This window comes from Rhinolophus sinicus, chromosome 17, assembly GCF_057876585.1.
Source record: "Rhinolophus sinicus isolate RSI-liver-muscle chromosome 17, RSI-T2T, whole genome shotgun sequence".
NCBI classification, from domain to species: Eukaryota; Metazoa; Chordata; class Mammalia; order Chiroptera; family Rhinolophidae; genus Rhinolophus; species Rhinolophus sinicus.
The window spans coordinates 152,200,968-152,216,341 of NC_142517.1; the positions used below are offsets into that span (position 1 = coordinate 152,200,968).

The 15,374-nt window shown below is 32.2% G+C and overlaps 1 long non-coding RNA gene across 4 annotated transcripts in view; it reads left to right on the plus strand.

The window, feature by feature from the left end:
* Nucleotides 1–15,374, plus strand: part of LOC109445267 (uncharacterized) — a 44,121-nt gene that overhangs the window by 2,121 nt on the left and 26,626 nt on the right. For all 4 annotated transcript variants that reach the window (XR_016019778.1, XR_016019779.1, XR_016019777.1 and 1 more), the window contains exons 3-4: nt 1,820–1,883; nt 2,538–2,614. This is a non-coding gene — a long non-coding RNA (uncharacterized LOC109445267). The remainder of the gene's footprint in view (nt 1–1,819; nt 1,884–2,537; nt 2,615–15,374) is intronic.

A 15,374-nucleotide genomic window follows, 5' to 3' on the forward strand; every position in this document is an offset into this window, starting at 1 on the left:
CACAGCATGACCATGTAATTCTTTTTCCAGTTTGTGGTAAAAAATGATGAAACTTCTTTCCAAGTAGCTATCACCCAGATTTAGTGTGAAAAGTAGTGTAATTGTAATTCACGCCATCAGGGTCTATCGCTGATAGACGATCAGCTGTTCTGTAGCGGGGAGAGGCTTTCTTTTCAAATAGGAAAGCTGCCAAGTGCTCTGCGATACCTCCAGCAAGCTTATCGGATTGAGTTCAGAGCCAAAACAGCAGCTGCACACATATGCAAATTGGCAATTAATAGTATAACATTCTGGGGAAAAAATGTTAAAAAATTTTTTAAAAGAAAATAGAAAGAAGCTACCTGAACATTAACCTTAACAGTAACTGGGACTTCTAGGATGAATAACTAAGGATTAATTACCCTCCAGAGAGGACTTGCTCTTTATTTCCTTCTCCTGCAGATCAAGTCTTTGTTGTCTTGCTGAGTTTTGTCTGTGTCATGGAACACAACAATGGACTCTACAGGAAGAAGTTTAAAAATAACTAAAAAGCTCTTATATTTTGGTTCCAGCAAAGAGGGCGATTAAGTTCTTTCCATTGATCATTCATTCTATACACCGAGGTCACAAAGCAAGAGCTTTAGCATCCTGGTGGAGAAGACATTTTGTTCTGGATGTCATCATCTCCTTCCACTGCAGCTCTCAGTAGGAACAAGCTTTGCAGCCTGGGGGTGCTGCCTAACTCTCTCTTGATTTCTGTCTGTCTCTTCCATTGACAGGGAGGCTGCTTGTAGGCTCCATGCAGCAGTTTGCAGAAATCCAGCAAGATTTATGGTTTCTGTTGCCCAGCATGTATAAACACAACACTCTCAAATGTTTAAAGAAAAAAAAATCATATGAATTTGTTAAAGTTCTCAACATTCTGGTCCCCCCCTCCCCACCCCAGTTCTTACACACAAGTACACTGTTTCCCTGATACAGTTCCACCATAGTTGTGGCTGGGATTAGGTTAACAACTTAAACCCCAAGAAGGCCCTGGCATTTTCACAGCAGGCTTTTTTCCCCTAATGCTTTGAGTCTTCTCCCTCTAGCATGGGAGTGGGGTGATTAGCAATTGTTTCAGAAAATCTGTGAATTCTTAATAGTCATATTTCCATGGTTGAAGATCTGCCTATTCTGGGATGTGGTAGGTTTCAGAAACGTCGATGGTTGGGTTTTTACAGATATTTCCAAGTTCCGGGAGTTTGAAATTTGGGTCAGGATCCTGATTCCCTTCAATGTGTAAGAGTGAAGGAGGTTTTATTTTGCTTTATTTTTCTAGATGTTTTGGGATGAGATTGTATCAATCCTGGCTTGTAACATGTACCATAAGTGCAGAGTTTTGACCATTATTTCTGCCTTTTTCTCCTTTTATCACCTATACTTCTGGCGTTAGTACTTTCAGTTTTGTTGCAAATCAAGTGTGACTTTAGTTTCAAAACACTCTTTTTCTTACACCCTAGGGATACTTTATAATCAAAGACAAGTTATAGGTTATTAATATTCTGGTTGAAAGGATACCATCTACTCTCATTGCCAATATAGGTTTTGAAGCTTGAATGTCAAATTTTTAACAGGAAATTCATCCATGTGGAATTTAAATACATTTGTTTGTATTTCTTGGGAAAAAGATTTTAAGTAACTGTCAGTTAAGCATCCAGTCCCATTTGAAGTACAGAGAGATTTGAGCCCCCTAATCAGAAGGACAAAAGCCCCTTCCTCTAAATAACCAACTCTGGGTCAGTAGATGGCACTTTTCTAAATATTTATGATTAACAAAACTTTTTTTGTCTGATTCCAGAAGTATTCTATGTTCTGAAGATTATAAGGAACGAGAGAAAAGTTGTCAAGCCTAAATTTTATTCGTAAGTATTATTTTTCTTGATATGTGGTTGATTTGAATGCATTGTTAGACTTTTCTTTATTCTTGTGACTAAATGAAAAGTGGTTTAAAATGATGTAGCAAGTCAATTGAGAAGTTGCTTTTGAATAAAACAGAACAATGGGAATGCCAATTTTCTTTCCTTCTCTATAACTTCATTAACATGGTTATGTAGACATTTGCATGTAAAATGTAGTTAACAAAGATTACACAGAAGTAACATTAGTCCTTTAGTGCCTACCTCTGTGGTAAAATCAGACCATTTGGCATAGTTTGAAGTCTTCCAAGAAGCCTCGTTTCCACCTGGAAAATAAATTACTAAATTCGAATGTGTTACTTATACTATGGTGAGGTGTCTATCTGTTACATGTTATTTTAGTGCATATACTAGAAATTGTATTTAGAGTTTTCTAAAATTGTCATCTGTCAAGGTAGAGAATTATAATAATATAATTATACCCAGAAAAAGTATTCTGACTTTAGATTATTTTGGTACTGTTACAAATATGATGCCGTTTTTAAAAATTCAAAATGTTTGTCACAAATTCATGTTTTCTTGTCAAAATTTCAGATTAATGTAGATTAGCTATAACTGTTATAACCAAAGTTTATTTTCTTTGCATTTGTTGATGCATAGATAATACTTATGTATGGGCTTCAATGAACACATATTCACTATTGCAGTCTCCAGCTGGACTTAACTTTCTTCCATCTGTAAGTGGAACTTCATCTCAAAATTGTCTAAAGTTTGATAAATATTGGATATTTATCAAAGCATTGTTATAGTCTCAATTTAGTATATTCTACTGTTTGCAGTCATAAACCGTTTGAGTTATAAGAACTGTTTTGATTAATCAAAGATTCTATGTTGAATGACACAAAGTATCATGAGGTGATTGGTGAGATGTCATGGATAGTGAAGACAGCACTCAGTGAACTTATCCAAATAGAAACTACGTATTATAATGCTGCAGGTGTACACAGTGGGAAGAGATGAAGACGTGGGACCATGGCTCAGTAAAAATTTGTTACCACAGTTAGTAAAAAAGGGGAAGCCATGTATTCATTACAATATATTTGTAGATTTTTCTTCATCTGAAGGGAGTGTGTATTGATCTCCTAAAGGAAACAATATTTCTTTTCTGAAGTATACATTTTCTAAGTTGAGTTAAATAACCAGAACAGGGGTGGTTCTGGAACTCTACATTCTCAAGCCCAGAGACTTTATAATTCACTACAATATATGCAAATATGTCTAATTCCTATACCACTTTCATAATACTTATAATTTTTATATTTGTCATTTTTTAATTCTAAAGCGCTTTGTGGATCCAGATGAATATATAATAGATACCACCTTCTGTGAAAAGAAATGAAAAGAAGAAAAAATTGATTCCTATTTAAATGTGTTATATTTGAGCAATATGATATTAAAATATTTTATCTTAGCACAGGGCATTTGTTTTGAAGACTATATCTCAGGACATTTTTTATATAATAGTAAACTGAATGAGTAGCCTTTACTTCAGTTGTTGAAAGGGTAATATTTTTAAAAAGTCGTGCCTCTAGGATATTTAGTTGGCCATTGGATTAACAGTCTAAGAAGTGATGGTGATAGAATAATAATAACAATTTCTTGGTTAAGTACTTTCTCTGTGATAGACACTTGACATGTATTCCCTCATTCAATCGTAATAACCCCCTGCTGAGACCAGCGTTATTGTCTTTATTTTACTGATGGGGCAAATGAGGCTAAGTCTAAGTCACATATCTAGTAATGGATGAGCCCCTATGGATGTGGAGCTCCCTTGCCATGTGAGGCATTCCACTCTGGTGTCTGAAGGATTGAGGGATGGAGGTTAGAAAACCATGTCTCCCTTCTTAAAACTCCATTTTTCCTTTACTAAATCAGAAAGAGTCAATGAAGTAGTCCAAGACTTTAGCAGTGTAGTTGAGGTCCTTTTGATTAGGAAATCTTTATAGGACTAGAAACAGGATTGCTTTGGCACATGCAGAAAGACTCAGGCGATCTACACATCCAACCTCAATTTTAGCAATTCGAAGCAGTTTGCTGCACGGACAGTTTTGTATGCATTGCTAAATGCAGACACAAAAACTGCATTTGCAAAAAGAGGAAACCCAGTTAAACTAGGTTGCAAATTTGGCCCTAATTTAGCGTAGCATTTGTGATACATATAGGTTAGAGTGACATTTATATAATGGTGTGAAATATGAGAAAGTTCCAATGCTAGACACAAAGACTTTTTAAAATTGCTTTTGCCTACTTTGGTTAGTTTAAGAAACAGGAGGGAGAATTTGGTGTTTCAAGAGATAGGAAGCCTTTAAGGATGTTGGAACACTGTTCGGTCCCCTGGGGTTCTGCCTGCTGTACAATTTTAAATGTCTTTTAGCTAAAAAATTGGCCAACAAGGGAAACATAGACATGAAATCTCTTCTTCCTTATCTGGAAACTGAGAAGCTATAGGTGGCTAGCATCATCCAATTATGATAGTTAAATAAACGGTCAGCTTTTGGGTCAGAATGCCATAAGCGTTTCTCCTAGCTAATATTTCTGTTTAACTGGAGTAACTATCTATAGATTAGAATTGAATTGGGAGGTTTTGTCCTTATGTTTGGTTGTAGACATAGGTTTCAGCTTAAGAAATATCGCTACAAATGAGATTAGATAAATACACGGTGTTTCATATAAATGCTGCAATTATGGTACCTGAAATTATTTCCATTTTTTCCAATGACGACCACTGGAGGGCAGTGTTTTCTCCTTTGGGAACAGCACCCGGTTTTAGATGGAGCACGCAAGGAGGCTTTAAAAAGGCATCTGGGTTATGGAAAATGAATAGCACTTGGAATTTACCCCCTTCTGTTTACATGTCATTCAGGTTGTTGCTTATACTGCCAGCCAGATTAGTTATGCCTAAAATCAGATCCTAAAAGAAGATCACATAAGATATTTGTTACTTGGGAGTCTTTTAAAGGCTTGTATTAACTATTTGAGGATTATGCAAAGTTTGTTTTACTAACATAAGTAGCAAATGAAAGAAGGATATATGAACAAGAAGATAGTTTTAACCAACTTCTTTACATTTCAAAATTTTAATATTTCATTAAGTTCACATTTATTTTACTTTCAATATAATATGTGCATATATGTTTGCCACCAAATCAACAAATCAGCATTTTCTAGAAAGAACAAATGAAGACTTTTCCTAGAAATTATTTGCCATATTTTATGGTATGACTTGTTCTCTAGGGATAGTATATGGAAAGCTATTTCAAAAATTTTTATTAAAAATTATTTAATTCTGAGTACTAAATTTACAAAACTATACTTTTTGGTGTTCCCATTAAGCCAAAAATGTAGCTGGATTATATAATTTGAAGGAGAGAGCCATTTAATCTCAAATGCATATAATGATAATTGAATTCTTAAAATTATAAGTCATTTGTTTCATTTTTTAAAATAAAAATATCGTATTTTAGCTCTGTGATTTTGTCTAGCAAAAGATTGCTCCTTTTTACAAAATCAACATATAATTTCAATTCTAATGATTTATTAGAATCTGACCTGGGATTATGCCTAAACTGCACAAAGGAACCCAAAACAATTATCACTTGAGGAAAAACATAAATTTCAATGTCTGCATCATAAACATTTGTTTAAAGTACTTTATTTTATAACATTATTTCTGATTATAAAACTATTGTTTGTTGTGGAAGTTATGGAAATAATATAATAAAATAAAAACCACCCATAATTCAGCCAGTTAGAGATAACCGTTGTTAAATATCCTTACAGCATATTTTTCTATGCAATAATATATATTAAAAATAGTTTGAATACATGACACCTGTCATTGTGAGCTACACTTTTCATTTAAAATATGTCACAAATATTTACCATGTCATTAAATCTTGTCAACAGAATTATTTTAATTACTATATAGTGCACCATAGTTTATCTAACAAGTTTTCTAACACTATATTTGGTGGTTTCTAATTTTCCTACATTATAAACAATACTATGATGAACATCTCTGTGGATAATATTTGCATACATCTATAATTATTTCCTCCACATAAATTTCTAAAAGGGTTATTTCAGGGTCAAAAAGTTGTTTTGTTTTGTTTTTACAAATTTTTAACATAAGGCCAAAGGGTCTTCTAAAATAGAAGTGAATGAATGTCCATTCATCCATATATTCACCAACACTAAATGGTTTTAATCTTCTCTAATTTGGTGTTTGAAAAAAATTTGTTCTAGTTTTCGTTACTTTGGTTATTTGAAAACTTTAATGTGTTTCATGCATTTATTTGCTATTTATATTGTTTCATTATGGCTAGCTTTTTTCTACACGATTCATTTTTTTCTATTAGATGTTTGTTTTAAATTAATTTAGGAGAGTTCTTCATAAAAGGACAGTAACACTCGACCATACATTTTACAAGTAGTTTTCCAAGCTAATATCTTATTTTTTATTGACATTTTCATTTTTAAATTATCAATTTCTCAAATGTTTTCATTAAAATTTCTACCCTTGCTTACACTTAGAAAACATTTCTTGCAAAGATGAGATATTCACTTATATTTTCTTACATATGTACACAGTTTGTGCATTTAATGCTTTAATTACTCTGCAATATATTTTGGTTTATCATGTGAAGTGAGGATGTGATCATTTTTCCAGTTGTTAAGCTATTGCCCCTGAATATTTAGTGAATAATATACTTCTTTCCTACTGATGTAAAAATACTTTGAATCATGCTGAAAGCTTTTATATTCCAGCGTCCACTCCTGAGATTAATTTCTGCTCCACTGATTTCTCTGTTGTCCCACTTTTATCACAATGTTTTAATTATACATTCTTACATCTGGTATTGCAAGTCCCTCTTCAGCAGTTTTTTTCTTCCCAAAGTTTTCTTTGTCATTTGTTTTCCCATTTATTCTTTATATACTTCAGAATTACTTTAGTAAGTTAAAAATATTCACTTGAGAACATATGTTTTCCTGTGGAAAAATGCCCAGGATATATTAAGTGAAAAAAGCCGATCGTAGAACAATATGTATATTATACCTCCTATAATTAAAAATAAGTCAGAAAAGGCATAGAAGTGCGTGTGCATGCCCATGTATATGTGAGTATGTGCCTTATAGATACACACAAACTTTCTGGAAGAATAGACAAAAAAATTATTAACTATAGTTACCTTTGGGGAGTGGGAATGAACATTGTGGGGAAGAGGAAATTTTGCTTTTTTACTATAAAGCAGTCTTTTTAGGCAGTTTGGATTTTAAAATTCACCTGAAATTCAAAACAGAATTATATTAAATTTATAAACGAATTGAGACATCCTTATAATATAGTCATTTTCTACATAGGAACACTTTTCAAAAACTTTTATACTTCTCAGTAAAGTTTTGTAATTTTCTTCAGATGGGTCCTACACAAGCTCTATAGTTTATTAGTTTATCCCTGTATTTATATATTTATAAATATATGTAAATTATGTACCTATATCTATAGATTTATATACAGAAATATAGCTATATAATATTATAAATACACATTGCATAATTGCTATGTTTGTAAAATTAAAATTTGTCTTATTGAAGACTATTTTCTAATTGGATTTTTTCTTTAAATAATTGAAGGAAACTGTTGATTTTTAAATTTTCTTGACAGGAACTTTAAAAATAACCCTAAAGTAATTGGTCAGTTCAAATTGATCAGTTCAACTTTACGCTAAAATTAATGGTTTATGTAGAACTCCTCTAAATTTACTCAATGTAATGGTTTTTATTTATAGGACTTTTTGAATCATATAAACATGGCTTAAGAAAATAGCAATTATAAGGAGTATTCTAAAATATAAATGACATAATACCTGTCATTTTCTGAAAAGAAATGAAAAAAAATAATGAATAAAAATAACGATTAGTATAGATAGGATTTCCACGAATAATTTATGAGAATCTAGACAAGGAAGAAACAGTAGATATAACCTATTTTGAATTCTGTAGACTTTTTTTCCATATTTGTAGTAAAGATACTGCTATTTTTCATAGTTTTTATTTTCAAAAGTGAAAGTGTTTTATTGCTATTCTTTTTTATTTATATATATATATATATATATATATATATATATATATATATTTTTTTTTTTTTTTTTTTTTTTTTCAGGTGTACAAAACAATGCAATAGACATTTTACCCCTCACAAAGTGATAATTCCCCTCCCCCAATCTACTACCCCTCTGACATCGTATATAGCTGTTACAATTCCATTGACTCTATTCCCTATGCTGTACTCCATATCCCATGACTATATATATTAAATTATAGTTGACATACAATATTATTCAACTTCAGCTTCAGGCGTACAGTGCCATGGTCATATTTCTGTTATTCTTGACTATAAATATTTAATATTTTCATTGTAAACAACATTCAAATATTATAGAAATAAAAGTACTTTCTTATATACACATCAGCCATAACCTTGTCATCTAACCATAACCAAAATACTATTTTGCCTATTCTTCAAGAATTAGTTGTATTCTTTTACATTTCATATAATTATAAAGTGAGACCACACTATACATACTGTTTTTAGCCTCCTTTTTTCTTTTAATGTATAATCATTACTATCTTTTAGTGTCCATAAATGCAGATCTTCATAATTTTTAATAGCTACCTTTAAAATGTATTTTTTATTTCATGGTGTTCCATAATTAATTTGATTAATTCTCCATTGATTAACATTTAGGTAGTTTCCAATATTTTACAATGAATATTCTAAAACATCTTTTTACATTTGACACATTATTTCTCTGAGAAATGAAAATGCTAGACCAATGAGTTTGCATAATTTTGAGACTTTTGATAATGCTGCCAAATTGTCCTCCAAAAATTCATAGTGATTTTGCTCTCAATATTGAGTGTTGATATTATTTTTTAAATCTTTTATAATCTGATGGTGGGAAATGGCATTTCATTGTTCTTTTAATTTCAAGAATTTGATTACTGATAGAGTTTATTGAGTTTTCATGTGTTTATGATCTATTGTTATTTCTACATTTGTGAATTAACTATTCTACACTATTGCTACTTTTATTCTGGAGTACATATCTTATTGTTATTGACTTGTAAATGTCTCCTTAAAGATTAAAAATATTAATCTTTTGTTTGTGATACGTATTTCTTTCAGTAAGTCTTTTGTCTTTTTACCTTATTTGTGTCATTTTCGCCACACAAAGATTTTATGTAATCAAATGTACAAGTTATCACTGAATTCAGTGTCTTTGGTATCATTCTTAGAAAGACATTCTCTATGATAAGATTAGTAAGAAAAAAATTCTGTTTTATTCTAACTATATTTATATTTTGTACTTATATTTTTAACCTATCTAGACCTTCTTTTTTTTTAAGACATAAGTAGAGATCTATCCAAGTTTTTTCCCAAATTGATAGTTAATGTTCCCATACCATTTTTGAGCAATCCATTAATTTTCTCCATTAAGTTCTTGAATATATTGTAATCTAGGTCCAGATTTTATCTTTTGTTTCATTTATCTGTATTAGCATGATCTGTATTAGTGAGATTCTGAGAATATTGGTCAGGTTTTGCTGCAGTAGTGTTGTGTAACAAACATCCCCCAAATTTCAGTAGCTCACAACAACAAACATTTATTCCTCTCTCATGGTTATCGGGGTCAACTGTGTCATTGCAGTATCCTGCTGGACAGAAATGGACTTTGCTTCTGGCTTCACGTCAGGTTTATGACTGTCCCACGAGCTTTTATTCAGGCTGAAGTAAAATCAGCTCCCTGAACATACTCTTCACATGACGAATGTCCATAACAGGGCAGGTGAAAAGTTGTCCACACTTTGTAAATCTCAATTCAGCCCATTCTCTTTTCCATCCACACTCCCATTGGTCTGAGAAGATCACATAGCCAAGCCCTAAAAAGTGAATGAGAAAGGAAAGTATATTGCCTTCCCAGGGAAAGCATGCCAAAGGCTTGGAGAAAATGAAGACTTATAAACAAACAATACTATCTATCACATTGAGAATTATATTTTGTAGGTCTCGGGTTCCTCACTGTTAAAACCATGATTGTTGTAAAGATTCAATGATATAGATAATAAATGTCAAATACATTATATCTGGAATCTAGTAATTCAATAAATGTGTATCTGTTTTCCTCACAGAATACTCTAGCTTTGCGAAATAATTTAATATGTGGGAGGGTAGAGTAGCTCCTACCCCATCACTCTTTCATTCACAGAAATTTTCTGACCATTTTTTCCCCAAGTGAATAAATAGACTTTTGATTCCATTATATATGTTCATCTCATTAATTACTGAAGGAAATACCTTCTCCATCTAGTATAATACCTAGAATGATGAGCAAGGCATTACCATGAGTGGGTTGAGGGGTTACTCTTGGGACCCATAATAATCAACATATTTTCTGTTTGTTCAAAAAAGTCAAAACTATATTGCACAAATTTTCAAATTGTATTAAATTAATTGAGGTGATTAGGATCCTAGAGAAATGAACTAATCCAATTTAGGATAACGATGAGATGAAAAAATAATGGTCAAAAAAAGCAAAGGCAAGTTGCACTCATAAACATTCAGTGCAACATAGGATTGTACAGAGTGTCTAGGCAAAAAAAAGGACAAAAGAAAAAGACTTTAAGGTTTATCTACAAAGTACAAAGAGTCAACAATGTGGCAGAAAACATAATTTTTATGATTTCCGAAATAACCTTAAATAGGCAAAGGACAGTTTTCCCTCTGTATCATGTATTTAAGCTTTGTTTCAAAATTACTTCCTGTTGGATTACATTTTTAAAAGATGTGGAGAAATTGAGGAGAGTTCAAAGAACCGAAAAATAGCCAAAGAGATCCAATTTAGGTCCCTGCGGAAAGTTAAAGGAATTGACATTATTTAGTATTAAAATGCTAAGGTGTGACTTGATTAGTATTCAACTGTAAGATTTACGGTATTTTTAGAGAAAAGATGCCAAGCAGAGATTCTCTGTGTTTAAATAAGAACAAAAAAAGTTTTATTGTAGAACAGTTTTATGTGACTTTTATAAGGAAGCATTGATTGTTAGGTCAGGGAAACACTAAAGATAAATCTCAAGAAAGATTTTTCAATTTATTTTATTTTATTAGGGAATATTGGGGAACAGTGTGTTTCTCCAGGGACCATCAGCTCCAAGTCATTGTCCTTGTTGTTAAGAGCTCTGCTCTAACCAACTGAGCCCTCAGGCCGCCCCTCCGGCAACTCACTGGCACCTCTATGTCTTCAATCTAGTTGTGGTGGGTGCAGCTCACTGGCCCATGTGGGGATCCAACCGGCAACCTTGTTGTTCAGAGCTCGCGCTCTAACCAGCTGAGCCATCTGGCCGCCCTGAAAGATTTTTAAATTTCTGGAAAGAGAAATAATTCTATTTTATAAGTAAGAGAATAGACAATTATCAGTCTCATTAAAATAGTCATTTGAAAGTCAGTAACAGACCAGATGAATCCTCTAACACTGCAATCCTATGAATTTATCTCAAAATAATTTGCCTCAAACTTTCATTTGTATTGTTAATAAATTAATTCAAATATTTATTATGTAGTTTCATCATACAAATATATTGACATTTATGTGCATTTTGAACATGAAACAAAATAGTACAGTGGTCTAACTGCACTTATTTCTTCTTAAATAGCAATAGATATATTAGAAATACATTTGGGTCATTTTGGGATTATTCATAAGTGTCCAATAAAATGTTGCCAAAAGCATATCCATTCATTTTTTTTTTTTTTTTTTAAGATTTTATTGGGGAAGGGGAACAGGACTTTATTGAGGAACAGTGTGTACTTCCCGGACTTTTTTCCAAGTCAAGTTGTTGTCCTTTCAGTCTTAGTTGTTGAAATTGCAGCTTAGCTCCAGGCCCAGTTGCCATTGCTAGTTGCAGAGAGCACAACCCACCATCCTTTGCAGGAGTTGAGGAATCGAACCAGCAACCTTGTGGTTTAGAGGACGCACTCCAACCAACTGAGCCATCTGGGAGCTGAGCTGTGTTCAATCTTAGTTGCAGGGGGCAGAGACCACCATCCCTTATGGGACTGGAGGACTTGAACTGGCAACCTTCTGGTTGAGAGCCCACTGGCCCATGTGGGAATCGAACTGGCAGCCTTTGGAGTTAGGAGCATGGAGCTCTAACCTCCTGAGCCACTGGGCCGGCCCTCTTTGATAGTTTTGAATTAATTAATTTGAGTATCCCTTAAAGTGTTCTTTGCATCGAAGCTAGAGAGATCAATCCATTTGAAAGAATGTGATCAAAAAGGATAGTCTTGCCTTCTCGGTCATAAAATCACCAATGCATGCACAGAGGTGCACAGGTTGGAAATAATTTCAGCTGTCTACTTCAATTTCAAAAATCAATTTAGTTTTAAATTATTTTGTATTTTATTCAAATATTCATTCCTTTCTTGTAAAGCAAAGAGAAATTGCATGCTGGAGTTCTGCTGTCAGAACTAACCATGATCTTGATGTTAAGGAGAGTGTTTATTGTACCTTGTAACTTACTGTCCCACTACTAAACAGCATGTGAGGCATGGCAGCACTCAATACTTATTTGTTGGTTGGATGAACTGATAATGTAATATAATCGTATCAAAACTGGCCCTTTGGTACTTTGAAACTAATAATTTTGCTGTTTTTAAAGCTACAGTTTAAAAGTGCTTAGCAGGCATTTTCATTCATTGTGGTTGGCAATTTGACAGTGTTCATCAGAATTTAATACACATGAATTTGACCCAGCAATTCCAGTTCTTTGAACCTATCCTATAAGATACTCAAACACACCCACAAAGATAGATGTACAAGGCTACTGCGTTGCATCGTTTTCAATAGAAAATACTTGAAAGAAACTAAATGTTCATCACTGGCAGATAGTTACATAAATTGAGGTACTTGGAACACTATGCAGCCCTCTTAAAAGAATGAGGTAGATATATATATATATATATATATATATATATATATATATATATATATATATATATATATATATCCAAGATATACTGTTGTGTTAAAAAAAAATCTCCCCAACAAATGTATGTGATGTTAATGCGTAACGATATGTTCTGAAACAATAGACACTACACTTTAATTTTATTTACCTTCGGGATAGAAAGGTATATTGATGATAAAATTATGTGTTTTAAAGTGCTGATAAGGGCTTTCACTTTTTACTCTATTGTACTGGTGTATTGTTTTAATTTTTAACAATAAACATACATTTATGTATTAAATAATTTTTAAAAACCTGTGATTTTTTTTTAAAAAAAACACTACTTATTTACACAGAGAAAAATTTCCCTGGTAAACAATTGTTAAAGTATGACGTGAAATATTTATAATTATTCTCTACATCTCTTTCTGTCATTCCTTTCTTCACACATCCCAATTACACAGCTACAAAAAGCAAACAAATTCTCTGAAAAACAGAAAAAGGGAAATAAATAAAAGATATACCGAGAAAATTCCTCATTCAGATTATGTCCCTCTCTTTGTTTAGTGGCAAAAAAATTCTGTTCAACCCAGTGAATATTATTCATACACATGGTACAGAGGCCACCACTGAGTCTTGGCCCCTCTTAGTAACTGTGCAAGGAGACACAGCTGATCATTTCTACCAAAGGTTAAGATAGAAGAGTTCTTCAGTGCTTTTGAATGAATAGATACACCCCATGTTAGCATTTTATCTGATTGTCTTACATTGAATAGTATCTGACTGGATTAATATTTTTCTTTAAGTACATCTTATACTGCTTTAATTACACTAGGTATTACTATTTATTAATGTATGTTCTGTTGTGATATATTATTTTTTATTTATTTGTCTACCTCACACAGACATTATTTATTGCTGAGACTAAGTCTTGTCCATGCCTTTGTAATTCAAATATAAGAAGTACGAAAGCATTACTTGTCTCTTGTCATTTCTTACTCTCTACTTTTACTTGGACTTATATATAATCTAACACAAGTATAAAACTATTTCCTGTTTCTATCTATGTTATAATATGAGAAATATTTTAAATAATGAACAAGAAAGAGAAATGCTGATATATAATGAAAAATTGCCCCCCAAAATAAAGTAAATTTTAAAAATGTTACAAATGTTTAAACTTTTTTGTTATATGTACACTCTCAATTAGATTTCAGTTACAAGTTTTGATGTACACTTTTCAAAACTGAATATCTAAACCAAGTCTTTAATTATTTCCTCAGAAGACTAATTTAATCTGAACAGATTTCTTTCTTGAAAAGAGAAGAAAATTTTTATGATTGAAACCCAAGTTTGTCTCATTTGATGCCAATTTAAACTGACTTCTAACATAAGACTAAGAAGAAAATGTAAGCATTAGCCTGTCCCATTAGCCTCCACAGAATCTGATCTGGTCAGTATAAGAACTATAAACCAAAAAATCGTTTCATAGAACTTACTGATCTTTTCTAAATAAAAAGACATTATACTAATCAGATGAAACAAAATCTTATCATAGTTACCCCCTTCTGCTCTAACTATTCAAATTCAGAAACAGCCACCAGTTTTCCCAAGGGAAAATTTTTAACTAAACAAGTAGAAAATAAAACTGCTTTCATACATTTTTCTATTAAATCATCCAAGGAAGAAAGAGGCAGGTAAAAACCTAAAGCAGGAAAATACAGCAAAATAATAGTATGGCTTTTTGTTTGTTTTTAATCATTTATATTATTTTCATTATTTTTTTAAATCTACTTCCCTTTTCTTTGTAAAAGAGTTGTATTTCAAAAATCAATGGAAAATTATGATATCATTGCAGACCTAGTAATAAAAGATGTTAATGATGTGGTGAACACACAATGTGATATATAGATGATGTATTACAGATTTGTACACTTGAAGCCTATGTAATTTTACTAACTATTGTCACTGCAATAAATTTTAATTTAAAAAAAATGTGGAAAATCCCATCGAGATCTTAACGGTCCTTCAGGACATTGGCCTCTCCTTACATCCTGTTTTCTCACCTCCCACCACCTCCATTTTCAATCAGTACTGCCATCATTACTGAGATGAGCAGAATAAATGATGCTCTGGGAGCTACAATTTTCATTTAAATTAGTTCATATTTTTAAATGTAGTTGATGTTTTAATAGGAAAGACAAGATAAGCCTGAAATGAATTCACTTAATACAGAGTGCCCAAAAAAGTATACATATTTTAAAAAAGGAAAAACTATTAAAATCGTAATACTCAATATATACTGATAACAAAATATGAATACAAGTCACGTTTGACTTCTGCAATTTCAAGAGGTGCTCAAAGTGGGTTACCAGCAGCGTCCAGACACTTCTGATAATGGCGAACTACTGTTTGAGCAACGTTGACAAA